Source organism: Melozone crissalis, unplaced genomic scaffold (assembly GCF_028551555.1).
Source record: "Melozone crissalis strain CALT ecotype California unplaced genomic scaffold, PUWL_Pcris_2 ptg000032l_1, whole genome shotgun sequence".
In the NCBI taxonomy this organism is placed as follows: domain Eukaryota; kingdom Metazoa; phylum Chordata; class Aves; order Passeriformes; family Passerellidae; genus Melozone; species Melozone crissalis.
In genome coordinates, this window is record NW_026535810.1 from 7,263,079 (window position 1) to 7,285,540 (window position 22,462).

Genomic DNA, 22,462 nt, shown 5'->3' on the forward strand with positions numbered 1-22,462 from the left:
GAATCCCCAGCACCCTTGTGCGCGGGTTTTTAAAATCTTTCAAAACACGGGGTGTACACCATATAGTAACCAATAAGCAACTCTTGGGGTGTGGTTGTGAGGGCTACAACAAATCAGAACAAGGGGAAGTGAGAGCGTTGGGATAGGGATTGGATCTTAGGGTGAGAGACAGGGAACTTTCTGGAACAAAGGGTAGGGTTTGGGCTGAGGGATGGGGCAAAGGGGCCGGGTTGTCTTGACAGACAGGGAAAAATCTGGTGAGGAGGGAGGGAATTCCTTGAGAGACACTTGGGTAGGAGGGCCTAACACAGGGGAGAAACTAACTCTAATAACTCGGGGAACACTTGAACATACCACTATATAACAGAACATTTGGCTCAATAAACTAACACACTGCAACACAGAAATTCAGGCTTTCGGCAGCTGAGAGGTGGCACTATTAGAACCCGCAGCAGCTGGTGAAAGCCATCTCTGTCCTTCAGGTTCTTGCTGTGTGGGAAGGTGCTGCGAGTTGTGGTGGCTGCACTCCCCCTTTGCTGGGAGGATGATCTGTACCAGGGCAGAGCAGAAAGCTGCCGTGGTGAGCAGAACATGCCCAGAGCATTACAGTTCAGAGAATGGCACTGCCCCTGAAGGGCAAACAGCTTGAAAGCATAGAATTCTGTGCGGAACCATTGCACAAATTTTCTCTTCTAGAACATGCCAATTTTTGTATACTGTAGATGAATACTCCAGGTTTTATAGAATACATGGGGTTTTTTCTTAAGGTTTTTGGGAGAACTCTCAAGTTTATTTCTGTTTGTGTTTTACATCCAGCATGCATACAGTTTTTTTAATTATTATTATTTTTCTTTAGTAAATACTTAGGGAAAAATACCTAGGCATTTTTTAATCCTTTGGGATATTGTGATTAATATTCTTAGAAAGAAAACCTTGTTGAACAAGTGTGAAAACACAGAGAGAGGGAAAACAATATAAAAGTCTTTTAGAACAGGGCGTGTAATAAGGACTGCAGAACTGAGTAATTCCTCCAAGGGCAGAATTAGCAAGATATATTACCAAGAATAACTGCCAAGATACTTCCTTAAGCCAAAGGAAATGTGACCTGCAGCCATACGAAGTACAGCCAAAGCAAATGAAAACCTTTGGAAAAGAGGGAATTTTTCCAGTGACATCAGTCTGTGATAAATAGGTATGATTTGTGCTGATAAATATTGAAACAGGAATCAATATTGATACATTAATTAATATTTGAGAATAATAAAATAGTTTAAAGTTGTAATGCCAAAGAAGAGAGGGAGAGGAGGGGCTCCACTCGCCCTTCCCAGCAGATGTTCTCAAGAACCACAGGAAAGAAGCTGAAGATACAGTTGCTAAAAATGACCAAGAACCGGGTTGGATCCCAGAAAATGCTAATTATAAGGGATTTATTGCCTTGATATGTAGATGCAGTGATACGTTAGTCTTGGCTTACAGTGTACTGGCTTGGTGCGCATGTGTAACCCAAAGGTGAAGTAAAGGACAACGAAGAAGACTACAGAGCCTTCATCAGTGACGACCTCCAAAGACTTGTGTGACCACCAAACCGAGTGGGGGCACATGCATGGTAAAGGTGGTAATGAAGGCGGAGATAGAGATATGACGAACCAAAAATGGGAGGAGATGGAATTGACACATAGCATATAAGGGGTGACTTTCACTTGGCAAGCTTGTACGTGAAGTGGCAAGGGTCATTGAACCCCGCACTCCGTACCCCGCGGTTGTTTTTTCTTATGTGCTATTATTTGAACCAAATTATCCCTTATTTTAATCAAATTATATTGTATCCAATTTTATATATTTTTTTATTTTAACTATTCAAATCGCGACTACTTTTAATATTGTTTGGGGTTTTTTTATGATGGGATAATTGGGCAAACATAACAGCTTCACAGTTAGAGCTGTACATATGTTCTGATGTTTAGATACAGTTTTGAATTAACGTGTTTTGATTCTGTCTTTAAGTTTTGATGACATATTTTTAATTCTATTTTTTTTTTGATGATGAAAAAAAGTAAATAAATAAACAAAATTGAAAAAACCAAAAGGAGAATGTGAGACCAGGACCTGCTAGCCTAGAGATTATGGGAGTGCAGCTCACTCGATGTGCCAGCGTCTCACCACATCCTTTCCGCATTGGGCCTCTCCTCCTCCTCTTTGGCCATGTTTTCTTTGTGTCATTTGTGCTGCTCTTTGTTACTTGGCATTACAACAGAGTCACCTGTTGACCTGTTTGAGGGACAATGGATCCAAAAGATCCTGTATAGTCAAAGGTGTGTTCTGTGCTCACCAAAGGCCTGAGCAAAGCAACCAAGAGAAGTGTGCCCAAATCCCAAAGCTTTGCTCCTTTGCAATCTCCCACAGATCTGGCTCACAGGTGTCTTCAATCACAATTCCACAGGTAAGAAGAGGTAATGTATTTCACTGGGAAAAGATGCACTGCTTTGGAAAAGCCACCTGTATGTATATTACTGGGGACAGCAGTGCAGCTGTGTTGTTTGCACCTTGTTTGCAGAAGGATGAGTGCACTGGGAGGCCAATAACAAGTGACAAGGGTTCCTCAAACCTGCACTGCAGCCTGGCTGCCATTCAGCCCAGAGCTAGGGGATCATTTGTTCCCATGGACCAGTGCTTGCCAGTGGAATGAATTCCTGCACAGCTGGAAGAAGCAATTCTGGATTCAGCTCCAGCTCTTGGTGGGCTGTATGATCATTGACAATGCTGCACTTCCAGAAATTATTCTGCAGTTTCCTTTCATAGTCATTTGAAACTTTTAAACTTCACATTTCAATTTGCTTTGCTTTAGGGTAAAACACTTCTGGGCCCAGTGCAAGCTGTAACCTTTTGACAGCAAAATCCTCATGGTTGCCAGCTTCTGTTGTCACACAATGTCACCTGGCTGCATGTGCTTGCTTAGCTCTGGGTCTAGTCCCGGCCTAGTAAAGCCCAGGCAGGGTGGCACGTTGCAGGGAAAACTGGTCCATGAGCTTCTGGGGTTGCCATCAGCAGCAGAGTGAATGTGCCCTTTGGGGATTCCTCTGGAGACAAATTTAGTGACCTACTCCATGCCACAATATTACCTTAGATCTTTCTGCAATATCCTAGAAAAGGCTGTGAAACTTCACATCTCCTTGCACAGCCACTGTTTGAAGAGGGGCATTTTTGTCCCTCCTCAAAGTCATTGCTCTTGCACACCAGAAGCATGAACATCCGCCAACGGGAATGATGCATGGTCCTGCTGCTGCTGCTGCTTCAGAGGACTGGGCAGTGCAGACCTGGGTGTTACCAATATGAGCACATAATTAGCATTTCATGCTCCTTCAAGCTGTCCAGATCCCAGGGCTTTTTTGTTTCAAAGCAGCCTCTGCACCATCTCTAGGGAAGAACAGGAAATGGGAAACAGTGACTGCCAGCCTTGCAGGGGTGTGGGGGAAAACCTGAAGTGCCTGCATAAAAAGATGAATGGGAAGAGTGTAATTGCCAAAGCAAATGCTTTGTTAGGATAGCAGGAGCAGTTCTTTACTGCATGCTTGCATGAAGATCATTTGGGATCTCCTTTTGGTGTCTCATGCAGAAAAGGAGCTCTTAATAATAGCATGCTACTTAAACCAGATTGGGATGCAGCTCTGTAGTGGTTCACAATGAAGCAGACTGCCTGCTGTGTCACTGCCAGCCCTGCTGAGCCTGCGAGGGACTGTAGTGTATCCCATGCCTGTTTTGCCTCCAAGCAGAGCTTGATTTTCCATATTAGTGTGGAGTAAATACAAGAGTAATAAAATGGGCAATTAAACTGGCCACTTTGGAGGATATGCTCATGCTTTCACACATCAGTCTTGCACCTCACACTCTCAAGGCTTCATACTCATCATGAAATATTTTAACAAAAAAACCTCAGCTCTCATGTTACATCTGAATAAAATTGCCCAAGATCATCAAGAATTCTGCTGTCAGGAACAAGACAAGAGCCTTCCAACACTCACTTGCAGCTGTCCTGGATTTCTGCAGCCCTTTGTGAAAAGCTGCTGCAGACAGAGTGTTTGGAGTTGGTTTGGGCCTTTATGAAAGATCTGTGGAGCAGTGTGCAGGGCTCTCCTGGCAGGAAACTGTTTGTCCAAGCCCAGGGACACGGTGCCGGCAGGAGCGGAGCGGCCCCGCTCCCAGCCCGAGAGTCTGTGAGCTGAGCCACGGCGGGGAGAAAAGGCAGCGAGGGGCTCCAGCCCAGCTGCTTCACTGCCCTGCCCGCTCCATGGAGCTCTGCCATGGGAGAAAGCCGACGCCGGACGAGCCCCCGAGCTTCCATCAGCTGCTGGAACTGCTCCGTGACAGCTCCTGTTCTTCCCAAGAGAGCCCGGCGCCTTCTTGTAACGCGTGTCATGGGGGGATTCTGTTTGTTACTAAACTGTTGGGGTTTTTCCACTTTCATCTATTAGTAATAATTTCCTATTGCTGGAAAGGGATTGTTGGAACACTTTAGAGGAGACGACTTATTGCACAATATCCTGTTTGAAGTTGTCTCAAATTGTGTGAGACAGATGGCTTCACACAGGAGCATCCCCAAGGCTGCTGAGGGGAAGGCACAGAGGAAGACAAACCCAGTATTTCTGAGGGAACTCCTTGACACCAACCCAACCCAAGTTGTCAAACAGCAGACCTGATGTTTTGAGACATGGGCCACAGGGGAAACCTTTCAGTGTGTTTGGTCCAGGCTGGGTTATGCTCAGGCCAAAGGTGTGTCAGTGTGTTGGATAATACTCTTTTCTTGACCTAGAGATGGGGCAACTGAGAGGTGTTTTAAAAACTTGTTTTCAATTTTCAGTCTTATGAGGAGGGTGAGACAATACAGATGTTATAATTCACGCCATCACAATCAGAAGCCAACTATTTCCTAATTATGATACATTATAATTAGGTGTTTTGGTCTATCAGCCTTTTGCCACGCCAAGTTGTGAATGCCTTAAAGCCAATTATGAAAACTGCCCCTCGTGGGTCCCACGACAATGCATCTTTCATAGCTCTGTTTTTCCAAAATCTTATTTGCAAGGCCATCTTTTGGAACTTTTTTCCAGCTCCATTTCTCTCTCAACAATATCTGTCCTATTCCATGGCATTTTTAAGTTAGCATTTCTTGTCTCAAGGTTTATCTACAGATTCATACTCTGTGGGTCTTCTGCTAGGCCTTAAAAGCTTTCTACATATCCATTTCCACATCAGTGCACTTGGCTCCTTCTCTCCTCATTGTGCCTGGCAAGCACAGGAGGCCAGAGCTCCTGCAGAACCCATCCCAGCACTCAGTGGGAGCAAACTTGTGTCCAGTCCTCACCTGGAGCTGTGGTGCCCAGCATTCCACCACATTGGAATGAGGAACTGTTCCTGCTCTTTCAGAAGGAGCCAAGGAGCTTTGGCCTTCAGATCAATTGTCTGCAGGCTCCTGCAGTGCCTGGTGCTGCTCCCTTGCCAGAGGCACCCCAGGCCAGGGGGGCACATCTGGGCTGCTGTGTCTGCCTCTGGGGCTCCCTGTTCTGGGCAGCGAGGAGGAGCTGCAGAGGCTCTGCAGGACTGACAGGATGGGCTTTGGGGCTGGCAGGAGAAGCTGAGGGACCTGGGCTGCTGGAGCTCCTGAAGAGGAGGCCCAGGGCTCATCCTGCAACTGCTCCAAGGGTGGTTCCAGAGAATCCCAGAATCAGCAAGGGTGGAACAGGCCATGGAGATCATCAAGTCCACCCTGTGCCCTGACACCGCCTTGTCTCCCCTGAGCCTCCTCTCCTCCAGGATAAACAACCCCAGCTCCCTCAGCTGCTCCTCACAGGACTTGTGCTCCTGACCCATCCCCAGCCTTGTTGCCCTTCTCTGGACACGCTCCAGCCCCTCCATGTCCTCCTTAATTGGGGGCACCAGAACTGCAAACAGCACTCAAGGTGCTGCCCAAGCAGTGCTGAGCACAGGGGAAGAATCCCTGCCCTGCTCCTGCTGGCCACACCATTCCTGAGCCAGGCCAGGAGCCATTGGCCTCCTTGCCCACCTGGGCACACTGCTGGCTCATGTCCAGCCTGCTGTCCATCAGTCCCTGCAGGTCCCTTTCTGCCTGGCTGCTCTCCAGCCCCTCTGGCACCTTGTTGAGGGTGGGAGGCAGGGAGGGAATGGGTCCAGATCCAATCCTTCCTGAAATGTGGTGTTTGCTGGCACTGCCAATTCCAAAATCGTGATATTTCCCTATTCTGGTACAGCCCAAGTGCAGCAATTTGCTGGCAAAGAAAGTCAAAACCAAGCAAAGACCTGGTACCTACAGCAACTCCACCTCGGGTTTGCTGACACTGCCAGTACCCAGATCAGGACTGTTTCAGATGCCTGCACAGCATAATTCCAGCAGTTTGCTGGCACAGAAAATTAGCATCTGGAAATTTCTCAGTGCCGGCACATTCCTCACCCAGATCTGGTGTGCGCTGGCACTGTCAGTGCCCACATCTGGCAATTTCCCTCTTCTGGCACCACCCATGTCCAGCAATTTGCTGGCAAAGAAAGCTAAAACCTGGCAATTTCCCCTTGCCAGTACCGCCCAATCTGGAGTTTGCTGGCAGCAGGACCCCAGGAAAGAAGGAAGGAAAGAAGGAAAGAAAAGAGGAAGGCATCCAGATCCAGTCCTTCCTGGAGCCTGGAGCCTGGAATGGGCCGTTTGCTGGCACTGCCAGTGCCCAGATCTGGAAATTTCCCTATTCTGGCACAGCCCAAGGGCAGCAATTTGCTGGCACAGAAATCCAAAACCTGTGGCAGCTTCCTGCTCCTGGGTCTGGCTCCACCCACATCTTGTTTTTCATGTAACCAGAATGCAGATTTGGAAATTTCCCTGTGTCAGCAGAGCCCAAATCCAGCAGATTTCTGTCGCTGGCAACGACACCACCCAGATCTGGTGTTTGCTGGCAGTGCCAGTGCCCAGATCTGAAAACTTCCTGGTGCTGGCACAGCCCAAGTCCAGTGATTTGCTGGCACAGAAAGCCAAAGTTTGGAAATGTGCAGGTTCTGGCTCCAGCACCATCCAGCTCTGGTGTTTGCTGGGACCGCCAGTGCCCAGATTTGGAAATTTCCCGATGCCTTCACAGCCCAGGTCTAGCAATTTGGTTTTAGCTAGCTTAGGAAGAGAAGTTTCTTTGGACTGTGACTTTCCTTTTTCTTGGAACTGTTTAAACCTGCTCTGGACTCAAAACCCAGAAAAACACCGGCAGCTCACACCTGTGGCCCACCGAGTTCTGGGACGCTGCATTCCAGAACCAGAGGGACTTAGAAGAGACCGAGTGAGCCAACTACAACCCACAAATAGGACTTCCTGAATTTGCCATCTCTTCAGCACTGTCAGAGGTTTTATTTAATATTATTCATTTTTCATGCTTGTGAATACTTTACTTGTTTAATAAACTGGGTTTTTTTCACTTTTCTCCAGGGAAGTATTTTCCTGAACTAGTAGGGGGAGGGGCTGCTTGAACTTGCTTTCTAGACAGACCCCTTTAGGAGGTTTCCTCTCCAAATTTGCCCTAAGCCAGCACTAACAGTCATCATGAAAATTGCACCAGTGGCCTAATTTCCTGGTGGCAAATCTTGTGACAGAAGCTTGACCTCGTTCTCCATGAGAGATTCTTGGGAAGAGCTGACAGTAGAAGATTCCTGGAAAAGTGAAACAGCTTTACAGAAGGGAAATGAAAATGGAAGAAACAATCCAAGATATTTCCCTCTATTTGTTTCTATGCTCTCCTTTTCCATGTTGCATCCCAGTAATTCTAGTAGTTTTGCTGTCATTCAAGATAGATAGATTGATAGATAGATAGACAGACAGATAGATAATATTTGTCTAGATATAATCTTAGCCAAATATTGATCAAGTCACATTACTCTAAACAAAAAAGTTCTCCAATTCAAAATCAAACCATAAATTCCAGTAGACTAAAGAGACTGAAACACCACTAAACTTAGAAGAATTTGACTTAAATGCAGCTTCAGATGTTATTTTGTCTTTTTTACTAATACCCAGAAACACTTCTTGGCTCTTGCATTGCCCCATTAGTTCCAAATAAAGCTCTACATCTTAGATGGTAAAATGAGCAAACCTGATTTTCCTTTTGACTGACTTCCAGTCTGCATTCTTTTTCAAACTTGTCCACTTTTTCTGCTTCTTCTTTTACTTTGGAGATACAGTAACATCCATAGTTAACATTCTAGCTGAAATAAACTCCAAGCTCAATACAACTTCCAGTTTAAGGTTGCCTGGAATTGTACAGCTGTACCATTTGTTTCCCAAGAGTAATTGTTGAGGCAATGTTTGATTTTATAATGAAAATACAAACAGAAAAGAGCATGTGAGAATGAAACAGGAACATAGCAGGCTATACATACAGAGAGAGAGCATTTAGCTAAAGTTTCTGTAGCTATACACTCGTGCATTATCATTTAAATAAACAAACTATGGGAAGTAAGTATTGATCTCTAGACTGTACTTCACAGACAAAACTTCAATTTTGAGTGACTGTTTGAGAAATAAAGTTCCAGCTTTGGCCCAGTGGAACAGCAACAGAAGGGGCCAGGCAGTGACCAAAGGCAGCATGAATAAAAGAAGGGTCCCAGTGTCTCAGTGTGAGCTGCTCACCATTCCAGCACTTCACATCTGGCTGCCCTGACACTTCATGTGTAACACAAGCTATGAAGTACAAAACTGAGCCAACTGCATAAACTCAATAAACAGAATTCTTACATTTAAAACTCATTTCCAATCTGTCGTTCTCTGCTTGCACACGAAGCTCTTCAAATGCCACCGTCATTCTCTAAAAACAAAATTTAATATTTGAAGTTCAATACTGGAAACCCTGGAACTTCTCCAGGGGCTGCTGCCCACCTCAGCCATTCTGAGGAACCAGCAGGGAGGTGAAACAGAGCCCAGAAAGAAGCCAGAAGCTGTGCCAGTGACCCAGCACTAAGCACGCATCACATAGATCACAGGGATCTACATCCCACACACTGCTGCACCTTCTCCATTGAATGTGCTTTATAGAACGCAAAAATCACTCTTGAAAAGGGATTGAAAACCCAACTTCATGCATCACACATGACATGATACCCACACATGATGGACACAAACAGTATCCCAACATAAACATGGAACTCAGCTCAGCTCACATAACTCACATTCCTTTCATCAAGCTTGCTCACTTACTTCTACGTTGCTGTGAAGTTCCTCATACAATTGTATTGTTGCTTCCTTTTCCTGTTCATCTATCAAAGCAAGAACATATAAGAAAGTTTTTCTTTTGAACAAGAATGCCAGCTGCCCAAGTCATAATTTTTAATCAGCATAATGAATTAACAAAGGAATTATCAGCTCCATTCTTACTAAATAAGTCATTATGAAACATGGTGCCAAAAGTTACAGAATCTAGGGAAAATGTGTATTTCATTGAAACATTAAGCAAGCTCAACTTTTAAATTTCCTTCCCAAGATATTTTTTTCTGTGAAAAGTGTAATTCTGGATCAGTTTATGCGACCATATTAATTATTATAGTATTAATGCTGTTGAATAATAACGTATCAAAACTGTTAGTATTTATAAACTGTAATCTAGGGTTTAGCACTTAATTTCTTCCTATCAGCAGATGCTGATAGAGCATCTGAACTGTCATTATAAAATTGCAACACTCCATGTCCATATTTTCCTTCTTTCCTTTCACTTTTGTAATTGATACTATTTTTTCCTAAGAAAACAATTAAAAAGAGAACAGTAAAAGAAACAGCTATCAAAAAAGAACAGTACATCTATATACAAGGATTTCTAGAATTAAGGCTAAAAAGAAATAGACACTTCTTAAGTATCCAGGATCAAGTTAGTAAAATTATAATGACTATAATAACAATTCTAAATTGCATATAAAGTAAAATTCCCAATCAATAACATATTTTAAAACCTCAAGAATTTAAACTTCATTAAGTTATCCAAATGTCTTGGCTTGTTCAGTTTCATGAGAAGAATTCCAGTTACTCATTATACCTTGGGGTTCAGACTTTTTTTCCCCACAAATGTGTGATGGCTGAAAACAGGAAAGGTCAGCTCTGGCAATTTGTTACAGAGTGCTGGGAATTCAGAGTAGATTCTACTGCCTAAAACCAGGCATGAAGTGTCACTTCTCATGTCTGAATACATTCCCACAGTGTGGCTGGGACTGCAAAGCTTCAATGGGCTGAGCAGCCTTGGGGAGCCCTGCCCTGCTCTGCAGTGGCTCCAGTGCCAGTCGGGGCTGTGGGCACTGCCTCAAACCTGGAGCACTGTTTGGGCACCCAAGGAGCTCCCAGGCTGGCAACCTTGCAGCAAACAATCTCACTGCCTTCAAAAACCCTCTGCATTCAGCATTACAAACCACAAATCTGTTAGACCTGGGGCTTCACTTCCAATTTTGTGAGCCACTTAAAATTCACTTCTCATTCTGAGAGCCACATCCAGTCGATTTCAACTGTAGAACTTTTCTGAACAGCACGAGAAATTTCTTCTTCTTGCTTCTGTTTGTGAATTCAGAACAAGCTAGAAGTACATTTATCTGATAAATAAAAACTAAAAAAGCATTTACATTTGCTGGTCTTCTCTGTGAAGCGAGTGCAGGTTTCCTTGAGCAGATTACACAGATGCCTCGAAGCAGCAGCTCTAAAGGAGGGAAAAATATCATGTTTGCACAGGAGTGCACAGTGCTTTGTGCACCTAAGGAGTAACAATGGAAATGAACTTCAAAATTTAACAGCTACATAAAACTGCCCACATGGAAACTGATTATTTCCACCACAAAAATATATCCTTGGTTCTATTACTTACTCTTTCAAGAGATCTTTATTTTCACATATCTCATCTTCCAGTTTCAAATGGAGTTTCTCATTTTCAAACTGATTTCATGGGGAACAGATGCAAAAAGACACTGTTATTGAAAAATATATTAGAAATGCACTTGAACTTCTCAAATCCCTCATGAAAAAGTCACTTGGGGCATCAGTAGACAGAAGTCTGTTTTATCTGGTATTACATGCTGAGTCATCTTTTGCATGAAAGATACAATAATTAATGAACAATAATTTACCAGCAAATGAGACACTTACAGGTATATTCTTCATACCCACCCTCACACAGGACAGGTGCCTGCAACTTCTCAAAATAATCATTTTCTCAAGGCACAAACCAAACTGCAACAGTCTTTAATATTTAATTGTATCAATAATAGTGTCATACTGAATCAGGAAGCACTGAACTTCATCTATTCAATGTACACTATACAATACTGGCCTGCAGTTCTTGAATGGCTTTATTCTGTGCTTCAATAATCTTTCTGTTCTCTTGGAGTTTTCTTTCTTTCTGGTTTAGTTCAGTTTCCACAGTCAGTTTCCACTGCTTGATCTTCTCAGCCTCTTTGTAGAGTTTTGAGAACAATTCATTCGTTGTTTCTGGATTCTAATAGAACAGGTTCCACATTATATACTATCTAATTAATAGTATATAATATCTAATTAATACTGTTGTAGATAATGTATTTATCTCTTAGAAACATCACAAGAGTAATATTTTTTCCACAGATGGTGATATAAGCTTATATATGATCAGGAGCCCAAGTTTAAATCTTTGTGCATCCTCTGTGTATGTATCAAAAGGCATTACAGGGCACATAGGAGATACAAATACAATGAAATATCCCAAACCCCCTTCAGACATCACCAAATAGATGGGCTTAAAGACACGGATAACTGCAATCCACCAAAATCAACAAAAATTTTGCCAGAATTATCAGTGAAGCCAAATTTCCTTCTAGCAGGTTCTTCACCCCATTTCTGTCCTCTTCTTCTGACAGACACTGCTGAGTTAAGTAAAAGCAGCTTCAGAGACTTTGCCCAGGAGTACCTGTGATATTGCCATGGACACACACAGAATCACAGAATCACAGAATCACAGAATAATGAGGCTGGAAGAGACCTCTCAGATCATCGAGACCAACCTATGCCCTGACACCTCAACTGCAGCACCAAGTGCCATGTCCAGTCTTTTCTTAAACACATACAGAGATGGTGATTCTACCACCTCCCTGGGAAGAGCATTCCAGTGCTTCATTATTCCTTTGGTGAAATTTTTTTCCCTAATATCCAACCTATCCCTTCCCTGCTGTAGCTGGAGACTGTGTCCTCTGGTTCTGTCAGTGCTGCCCGGTGGAAGAGACCAACCCCACCTGGCTCCAACCTCCCTGCAGGAAGCTGTAGAGAGCAATAAGGTCACTCCTGAGCCTCCTCTTCTCCCGGCTAAACAGCCCCAGCTCCTTCAAACGTTCCTCACAGGGCTTGTGTTCCAAACCCCTCACCAGCCTTGCTGCCCTCCTCTGGATGTGCTCCAGCATCTCAACGTCCTTCCTAAACTGAGGGTCCAGAACTGGACACAGCACTCAAGGTGCAGCCTCAGCAGTGCCCAGTACAGGGGCAGAATGAGCTCCCTGCTCCCGCTGGCCACACCATTCCTGATCCAGGCCAGGAGCCATTGGCCTTCTTGGCCACCAGGGCACACTGCTGGCTCATGTTCAACCGGCTGTCACCAGCACCCCCAGGGCCCTTTCTGCCTGAGCACTGTCCAGCCACACTGTCCCCAGCTTGGAACGCTGTAGGAGATTTTTGTGGCCAAAATGTGGAACTCAGCACTTGGACTGATTAAACTTCATGCTGCTGGACTCTGCCCATCCATCCAACTGATCTAAGTCTCTCTGCAGAGCCCTCCTTCCTCCCAATAGATCAACACAAGCTCCCAGCTTAGTGTCCTCTGCAAATTTACTGATGAAGGACTCGATGCCCTCACCCATGTCGTCTATAAAAACATTAAACAGAACTGGTCCCAGTACAGAGCCCTGAGGGACGGCACTGGTGCCTGGCTGCCAGCTGGATGCAGCACCATTCACCATCACTCTCTGGGCCCATCCAGCCAGTTCTGAGCCCAGCACAGAGTGCTCCTGTCCCAGCCATGGCTGCAGCTTCTCCAGGAGTGTGCTGTGGGAGACAGTGCCAAAGGCCTTGCTGGAGCCCAGAGACACAACACCCACAGCCTTTCCTGCATGCACCAGGCAGTCACCTGCTCACAGAAGGAGCCCAGATTGGTCAGACATGACCCATCCTTGGTAAAGCCCTGCTGGCTGGGTCTGATAGCCTGGTCATGCTGTGAGTGCTGTGTGATAGCACTCAGTGTGAACTGCTCCATTATCTCACCTGCCACTGGGGCCAGGCTGACTGGCTTGGAATTACCAGGATCCTCCTTCCTACTTTTTTTGTACATGGGTGTCACACTGGCCAGTGTCCAATCCTCTGGAACCTCACAGTGAGCCACAACTCCTGATAAATGATGGAGAGAGGCTTGGCAAGCTCATCTGCCAGCTCCCTCATCACCCTGGCATGGATCCCATCTGGAACCAGGGATTTATAAATATCCAAGTGTCCCAGCAGTTCTCTGCTCACACACAGAGCAGGAAGGAAAACCACCGCCCTTGTGCCCTTACAGCACCTTGAAAGTGCCCTACAAGCAGTGCTGGGCCAGTGGTTGAGGCAGGGAGAGCAACACATGAGTCCCAAGGGCCCTTTGGTTCATTTACAACAGCCCCAAACACCACCCTTGTTTTGGCTGCATCACAGTTTTGTTACAGTCCTGATGGTGCTTTAATAGCTTAGGATTAAAAAAGTCTAAAAAGTTGTCAGGGATATGAAAAACAGCAGAGAGAGCACAAGAAATGTGTTTTATTTTGTGGTAGCAAACAGTGTTTTGTAGCTGCAAAGTAGAGAAGCTATTGCAAAAAAGCTGAGCTGCACTGAGTTGTGCTAAAGCAGAGATCTGCTGGTAAAGACACTGTGAAAGGAATCCAGTGCTTGAGGAAACCACTGAATTCATTGTTTTACAGATAAATTAAAGGCAGACAACGCAATTGGGATCATCTACTTCAGTTTTCCAAAGAATACTCTGACTTCAACCCTTCTGCCCCTCAACAGAATATTCAGCAGCAGTTCGACAAGGATACTTAAGTGTTTAAATCTTACTCTAATTAAAGCTCATGGACTTTGCAGACACTTCAAACAAAGACAAAAACAACAACAATATTGCAATCACCTTAATTTTTAAAGATTAATTTCCAGGTGTGTTCACTAAATCACAAGTATCTCCTCTAAGTGATTCAGCTTTAAACAGGAGACAGAAAACATTATTCCCTTTTGACTACTTCCTTTAGGCCTGAAATATTTACTGAATAATGCTTTAGGCACTGTTTGGGAACAAATTCAAAAGACCCCAAGGAATTAGATGTGCAGAGTTGATACTTAGCTGACCTCTTCACCTACTTCAGAGCAAAGTTTCACTTGCTGTGAAATTGTATCTGAAACATGAAGAGATTTTGATCAATGTATTTCTAAAAAAAGTAACAGTGAAACTGTATTTAACAGTTACAGACATGAAACTGTGAGACTACTCATGAAAATTAAAACTTGACAATATATAAAAATCTAAAGAAGGTGCATGGCAAATATTCCAATCGTACCTGAATCAGTGATTTCTCCATGGCTCAACACATCGAATGGCAGCTTAAAGTCATCATCTGAGCGTCTGTTAATACCCTGCACAAATTTAAAAATTAGTTCCTTAAGAGTAGATTTGCAAAGAAGAATTATAAAAGCCAGAAAAAATCCCTACAGATGATGTGAAAATAGAATGTGTCATTAATTAAACAGCTGCCTACAATTTTCAAAGCCCAAGGTATTGGTAATGGCTTTGGAACTCACTTCTTACTTCCCAGTGGTTGATCAAACTGTTGGTGTTCTGCAGTTTGATTTACAGACTGTGGCCAAAGGGGAGCTTTCAATGCAGGGAACTCAGCAGCGCCTGCCTGTCTGGGCACTGCTGCATGGCAAAGGACTCAAGGAGACAAATTACTTTTCTGAAGACTTTTCAGTAGTTGATATTTCTTTTTTGCTTTACTTCCAAGGGCACTTCTAAACGATATCTGATTATGTTTCAGTATGAAAATACCCTTTTACAAGTTTTTTAAGTCACAGAAGTTCATCCTGTAAACAGCAAACTCATCTGCTGTCAGAATATCCTGTTTGAATCTCAACATATTTCATAAGGAGCTTTGACATGAAAAAATAACTTGTTGAATTCCCATAACTCAGCGTGGGGACAGAACATTTTCACTGCACACCTGATCTGGTGAGACCAAGATGCCAATGCCAGCGCGAGCATCTGAGTGGGGCCTGTGGGAATCCATAAAATCAGAGGGGTTTCAGAAAGCTGCAAAAGGCAGGCCTCAGAGACAGCAGAACTGTGATTAGAGCCAAGCAGTAGCCATGACATAGGTCAGCAGAAAAATTATGCAAAAAGTAGAAAAGTAATGACAAATAGAACAATGGTCTGTGTATTAATGCTTGGCTAGAATAACTCCCTAAGCTACAGAAAAATTTATCTAGCAAGATATTAGAAAGTTCTAAGCTTAATAATGGAGCTCTGTGCATTGTGTTTCAAGGCTTACAAGCAGGTATTGTATTCAAAAAAGGCAAGCATTGTTTTAACCAAAGGTACCTGTGCTTATAGTGGTTGGATAGAACTGCTGTCAATATGCTTTTGCTTGGTGTGATTGGTCAAAAAACTTTTAAAGTAAGTTGTCACATGAAGTTCTTTGTCTGCTGCCTGGGATGTGAGCTGCTGGCATGTTCCCATTGTCATAACCACGTAATGAGACTGATGCTGGAAAATAAAACAGCTCAAGGCAGTTCCTCAGCAGCCCCATCCCGTTGGTGATTTGTACACAGAGCCCGGCCGGCGATGGAGCCCTGCTCGCTCTCTGGGCTGAATTACCCACAGCAAATGCGGATTTACAACACAGAGCGGATGCTCCAGAAGATGATTCCCTTCAGTTTTGAGAGAACACAACAACAAAAGTCTTTGAAATTCAAACTGAAGATGTCTGTGCATGTGCCACTCGAGGCATACGCACAGAAATGAGTCCAGTGCAGGAGCCGTCCCGGCCTATGCAGGGGCAGGTGGGTGTGTGCTCCAGCTCTGCCGGGGCAAGGGGCAGGTGTGTGTGTGCTCCAGCTCGGGGCTCTGCCGGGGCACTCCCCGGGCCCAGCACTGTCCCCGTGTCCCCGGGAAGGGCCCCTGTGCTTTCCCCCCGTCCCCTCCTCAGCCGCGGCCTCCAGAGCAGCACAGCCCGAGGAGGCGGCCGGGGTCGGGGGCGGGTGTGGTATGGGCCGCCCTCAGCGGCCCCGCGGCCGAGCGCTCACCTGGGATCTGGCCGCAGACACCTGCCCAGCGCTCAGGCGCGGCGGCATGAACAGTTTAAAGCGGTTTTCCTTCTCCATGGCTCCGATAAAAGGGCGGGCGGGGCGGCCCCAGTTCCCAGCGGCCGCTGAGGGCGGGCGCGAAGGGCGGGAAGCGGCAGCGGCCCCTCAGCGCGGGAGAGCTCTGAGGGGAAGGGGGGGGGTGGTCCCGCCGGTACAGGGAATAACTGGGGGGGGCCCATCCTCCCGTGGGAAAAATGCGTGTTTTATGATTGCCTTTTCGCAAATATTAAAATGAATATTATATGTGTTGTGTCAGAAAGTTATGCTGTATTAATTTTCTTAAGTAGTATGTTAAATCTAGTTTTAGGGTATAACATAATGTTAAAATAAAAACTATGCTATGTAAAATACTTTTTTTAAAGAAAGGACTCGCAACGAGATAGCGGCCACAGGACACCTAAATCTTTCAGAGAAAGAGAATTTATTGCTCTCTTATCAGAAGAAACTAACTTCTTCCTGCCTGCTCAGCTATGAAGACGCCGTCAGGATTCAGAGGAAGAAGACAGAATCCTGTGTTTGAATAGAATTTATGCATCGTGTATGAGGGGTATGAATATGCAACAGGCTATTGTTTTTAAGGGTTAATTCTCTGTTAAAGTGTGTCCTTTTTCAGGCTTATGCTGCCCAGAAGAAGTTACCCAGACGTCTGTAATTCTTTGTTTCTATTATCTCATATTGTCCTAATTCAAATTGTCCAAATTATTAATACTCTAATTATAAAAGTATCTTACATAGCATAGTTTCTATTTCAACATTATGGTATAACCTAAAACTAGATTTAACACACTACTTAAGGAAATTAGTACAACATAACTTTCTAACACAACACATATAATATTCATTTTAATATTTGTGAAAAGGCAATCATACAATATGCATTTTTCACACAGGTAATGCAGGCCCTGGAGGCATCTCCTGAAGCTGGCACAGCCCCAGCAGATGGCATCGGTGAGGAGGGGGCTGCTGGGGGGCAGTTTGGAATAACTGTGCTGTCCTAGGGTGACATTAGGACGCTTGTATCCCCAGCTGTCTGTTCTGTTTATGCTGGATATTATGTTCTGTGCCTTCAAGACTCGCTCTGAAGAGTGAAGTTTTGTTTTGGTTTTGTTATAAGCCGCTCCCCCATGGCTGGCAGGACACAGAGACGGGGCAGTACATGGTGCTGCTTTTGCTTTTTGCTTGGCTTTATGCTTTGCTCTTGCTTTTGTTTCTGCTCATTAGTTAGTTTAGCTAAGCAGTCTGAATTTTTGCCTGGACTGTTTTCCTTTCCCTTTTTTGGAACCACTCAAACTGCTCCAGACTGGGCCCTGGGAAACACCGAGAGTTTGCACCTTGTGGCTGCAGCAGCTGCCCTAGCACCAGAGGGACTGATAACAGAGCGACCACCCCCAGGAGAGACTTTCTGAATTTGTCATCTTTTTCAGAGTGGTGAAAGAGTGTTGTCACCTGGTATTGTTCATTTTGTGTGCTGGGGGTGCTTTGCCTGTTAAATAAACAGGTTCTTTCCACTTCTCTCCAGGGAATCCTTCCCGACCCGGTTGGGGACAGGGGCTGTGTGGGTTTCCTTTCTGGAGGGGCCCCTTTGGAGGTTTTCTCCCAAATTTGCCCTAAACCAGGACAAAATTTGGCGCCCAATGCATGGGGCTCGAGAGAGAGTGGAAAAAACCCTTGGCTGACTGCATTTTGGTTGCCATTACTCTGTGTTGATATCAAGCAGTTAATGGCCATGTTTTTTGGATTCATAATGTCTCTTGGGGTGGAGGCTTGCATGCATTTCTGGTCCCCAGGTGCAGAGGATCATTAACGGGACATCACACCATGATCAATATGATCAAGTGAAGCCAATTTATTACAAAAAGCAAGCCATATTTATACTGTTCTCTATTGTTCACACCTCAAGCTAATACGTGATTGGTTAAGTCCTTTTTACGCACGCATTTTGACATTTCAGTTAATTTTAGTTAATCTTTCTTCTTCAGGCATCTTGCTGCAGGTTTTCTTGTGTGCCTTTGCATCCTGAACCATCTGATGCTGAGCATGTTCTTCTCCTTTTGTGTCCTTCAAGGCCATAGAGACCTTACTCAGTTTCTATGAAGGCTGGATTGTGCATATGTTGCATATGTCCATTGTCCTGCAAAAAACCCTCAACACTCCTCCCAATGCTTTCTGGTCATTCAAGTGCCCTTCAGCTGACTTGTTTCATGCTTTGAGCTTCAGGGAATTGCCTAATATTTCTGAAGCTCAAAAAAATAGCATATTAGTCAACATCCTAATTGTGTTTATATCTCACAGAATTACCTTTTCTTTTGTCTTTGTCTGAAACTGTTACTGTACGGAAATCTCTGGGGGATGGTGGACATGTCAGATGGTGCTGGGACATCCCAGAGCACGTGGACCTTGGCTCTGCACAGGAGAGCTCTTCATCTTCTTTCTCTCTTTTCCTCCCTTTGGGCATGGAGGGAGCTCCTGACTTCAGGGTGTGACTCGTGTGTGCAAAGAGCAAATCTGGGCAGAATCGGGGCAGGGAGGGTTTGGGGAGACCTTGGGATCTGTGCTGGGCACAGAAAGTGTTTTCCATTGCTCTGAGGCTGCCTGCTGTGGAAAGTGGACTTAATATCCAGCAGAAGGATGACTTTTGCATTTGATGGAGCTGTGTCTTCCCTTGGCTTTGTTGGCTGACAAGAAATGAACATCCCTCTGTGTCTTGGGCAGCTCCTTCTCCAAGGAAAGCAGGTGGGAGTTGGAGCCAAGGAGCTGAAAGCTGCAGGTGCAGCCTGGGCTGGAGGGAGCTCAGATTTGCACAAGGCTGCTCTGAGTGCCAGGGCTTGGATGGGGGAAATGGTGGGGTGGGGGTGGGGACAGAGTCTGATTGATTGTCAGCCATGAAGGATCTTGATTTTCATATCTATTCAAACAGCATGAGGATGTACTTGGATTCAGTGTCAATTGAAGATTGCACATATCAATTTATTAACAGGGAAAAAAACCTAAACAGGACCTAAGAAATCTTTTCTCACTGTTTTTTAAAATAGAATATATTCAGTTTGAATGCACTTCTGAAATCTGCCTAATTAACCACACAAGATTTGAAAACTGAAATCAAATTATCCCCAGAGGCTTGGCTTGTTAAATTGTTCTGAATGTTACTGAGCCCTGGGACACTGAATTCCTGCACTGAAGAGCTGAAGGCTGAACAAGCCTCTGGAGCAGGAAAATTCAGCAGCAGCCTCCAAGTTGCTGAGGATGTCAGCAGCCCCCACTGAGGCCATCCCTGCCCAGAGACCGTGGGAGAATGGGCAGACAAGGAGAGCGTCCCTGGGGCTGGGACAGCACAGCTCAGAGGCACCAGAGGCTCCAGCTGGGAAATGGAGTGTGGAACGTGGCTGGGAGCTCAAAAGAACAAAACAGCCTTTACTGTGAACTTTAGAAAAATCAGAGAAACTTTGGCAAAAGGTTTAGTATGACGTTCAATCAACAAAAACCAATTCTCAAAGCACTGACTTGGCCCATTCACCTTCACGAACCCTTAGCTTCATCAATTTTAAGTTACTCAAATTCTACAAGAAGCGTGAATTAAAAAGAGAGAAAGACAAAGAAGATACAGAGAAGCACACACACAGCTACCAACTCCTGGATTCCTGCAGTGTTCAGATAGAAGTTCCAAGTAGGGTCAAGATGTGTGCTTGCCTTGTGGTCAGCCTTAAATACCCCTTGGTCTTCCTGGGCCCTTCCCCCAGGTGGGCCTTGGGCTCATTTGGTCCCTCAGGAGCTGGGCTGGGAGCTGCAGAGGTGGCTGTGGAGCATTGCCTGTGCTGTGCCAGGGACTGGCAGACACTGCTGGGCTGGGATAGAGGCTCTGGGGGCATTGGGGTCACAGGGCAGGGCAGGGCAGGGGTTCCAGGGCAGGGCAAGGCTGGACCTGCCCCTTCCTCCCCCCCACACAAAATGTTTCGAGCCAACAATCTCCTCCAGTCTGTCACTACAGGGAATGTTGGAGGTGAAATCCCATTTATGGCCATGGGCACCTGGATTAGAAGGACAGTTATTTTCCACAGGAAGGAAAGCACAGAGCTCCAAGGTTTGGAAGGCAGGTGAGAGCCTCAGTAGGCCAAGGCCAGCCAGACGTGTCAGGAATGGCAGATTTTTTTGGAAGCAGTCTTTGAATTTAGGGAATTTTGGAGGTGGAAAACCAATCTCGGCCATGGGCACCTGGAGAGGCAGGACAGTTCTTTCCCATGGGAAGGAGAGCATGGACCCTTCCTCAGTGTTTTGGGGACAGATGAGAAGTGACTATTGTGAAACCACTGCCAGCCAGACTTGTTCTGGCAATATTCCTATGGGAACAATCTCTGTATGTAAGGAAATCTGGAGGTGAAATCCCAATTCTGGCCATGGGTGCCTGGAGCAGAAGGACAGTTCTTTTCCATTGGGAAGGAAAGCACAGAGCCTCAGTGTTTCAGCAGCAGATGAGAAGTGACACTCAACATGCAAAGGTCAGCTGGACCAGTCAGGCAGTCCATGGGAGGCCAAACCAGCCAGAGCTGTTCTGTGTTCCCTTGGTTTTATGGGGCTCCATAGTGTCACAATGGTGCCTTGGATCCATGGGGCCCCGCAGTGTCATCATGGTGACTTGATTCCATGGGTTCCAGCAGTGTCACAATGGCCCCTTGATTACAAGAAGACCTGCAGTGTCACACTGGCCCCTAGGTTCCTTTGGGTCCCACAATGTCACAGTGGCCCCCAGGTGTCATAAGGCCCCACAGTGTCACAATGGTCCCAAGGATTCCATGAGCCCTTGCAGTGTCACAATGGTCTCCATAGTTCCCCAGGCCCCACAATGTCATGGGACTCCTCTGTTCCATGAGGTCTGCAATATCACAATGGACCTTTGGACCCTGGGGCTTTGCTGTGTCACAATGGTCTCCTCTGGCTTCACAGTGTCACAATGGACCACTGATGACATGAGGCCACTCTGTGTTGCCCTGGAGCTTTGGTTCCATGCAGCCCTGCAGTGTCACAAAGGCCTCTTGGTTTCATGAGGCCCCACAGTATCACAATGGTCCTCCCAGGGCCACCATGAGGAGGTCCATAGTATCACAATGGACTTCCTCATGGTCTCACTGGTTCCATGAGGCCTCACAGTGTCCCAATGGTTTGCTTATTCCACGGGGCCTCTTAGTGTCACAATGGTCTCCATGTTTCCATGAGGCCCAGCAATGTCACAGAGCTCTCCATGATTCCATGGTGCCCCACAGTGTGACAAAGGCCCCTTGGTTCCATGAGGCTGTGATGTATCTTAATAGTCTGTCCATGGTTCCATGAGGCCTTGCAATGTCACAATGGAGCTTTGGCTCCATGGGGTCTCACAGTGTCACAATGGTCCCTTGGTTCCATGACACCCCAAAGTGTCACAATGGTCTCCACAGTCCTCTGCAGCTCATCACAAACATTGTCTGCTCCAGCCACTGCTGCTGCCCAACCAGCTCCTGGTTTCTGTAGGAGCAGCCCTGGGAACTGTTTTTGTTCCCTCAGTGGCACAACATCCCTGTTCTCACCCTGCCAAAGAAAGCTGTTGATGCCAAGTGCGGCCAGGATGAACCATTGCTGGGACTGAAGCCCCTCTCTTGGGGCCCTGCAAACAGCGCTCCAAAAGGAGCCCTTGGAGCTCTCCTGGGCCAGCGACTCCCTCTGAGTGGGGCCTCTCCCAGCCGGGAACTCTCCCGTTCTCTGCACTCGGGGATCCCCAACAACGACAGAGCCTGGGCCGATCCCCCCACTCCTCCAGGCTCAACCCTTCACCCACTGGGGAGATGCCAAAGGATCCACAGGGAGCATTTTCTGCCCTCAGGGGAATTTCTCCCAGGTGCCTTGCACTGACTCTTTGTGTGCACACAGGAGTGCCTGTGCTGGGGAAATGTGGCAGAAATGCTGCTCTCTGAGGGGTTTGAGTGCCTTGGATAGCTGAGTCAGTCAGATATCCAGATAGCTGTAAGTAATGTAAAGTCATGAGGTCTAAGCTAACTTCAATTCTATTAAGAGTTGTTCTTTTGCAAAATTTTTATG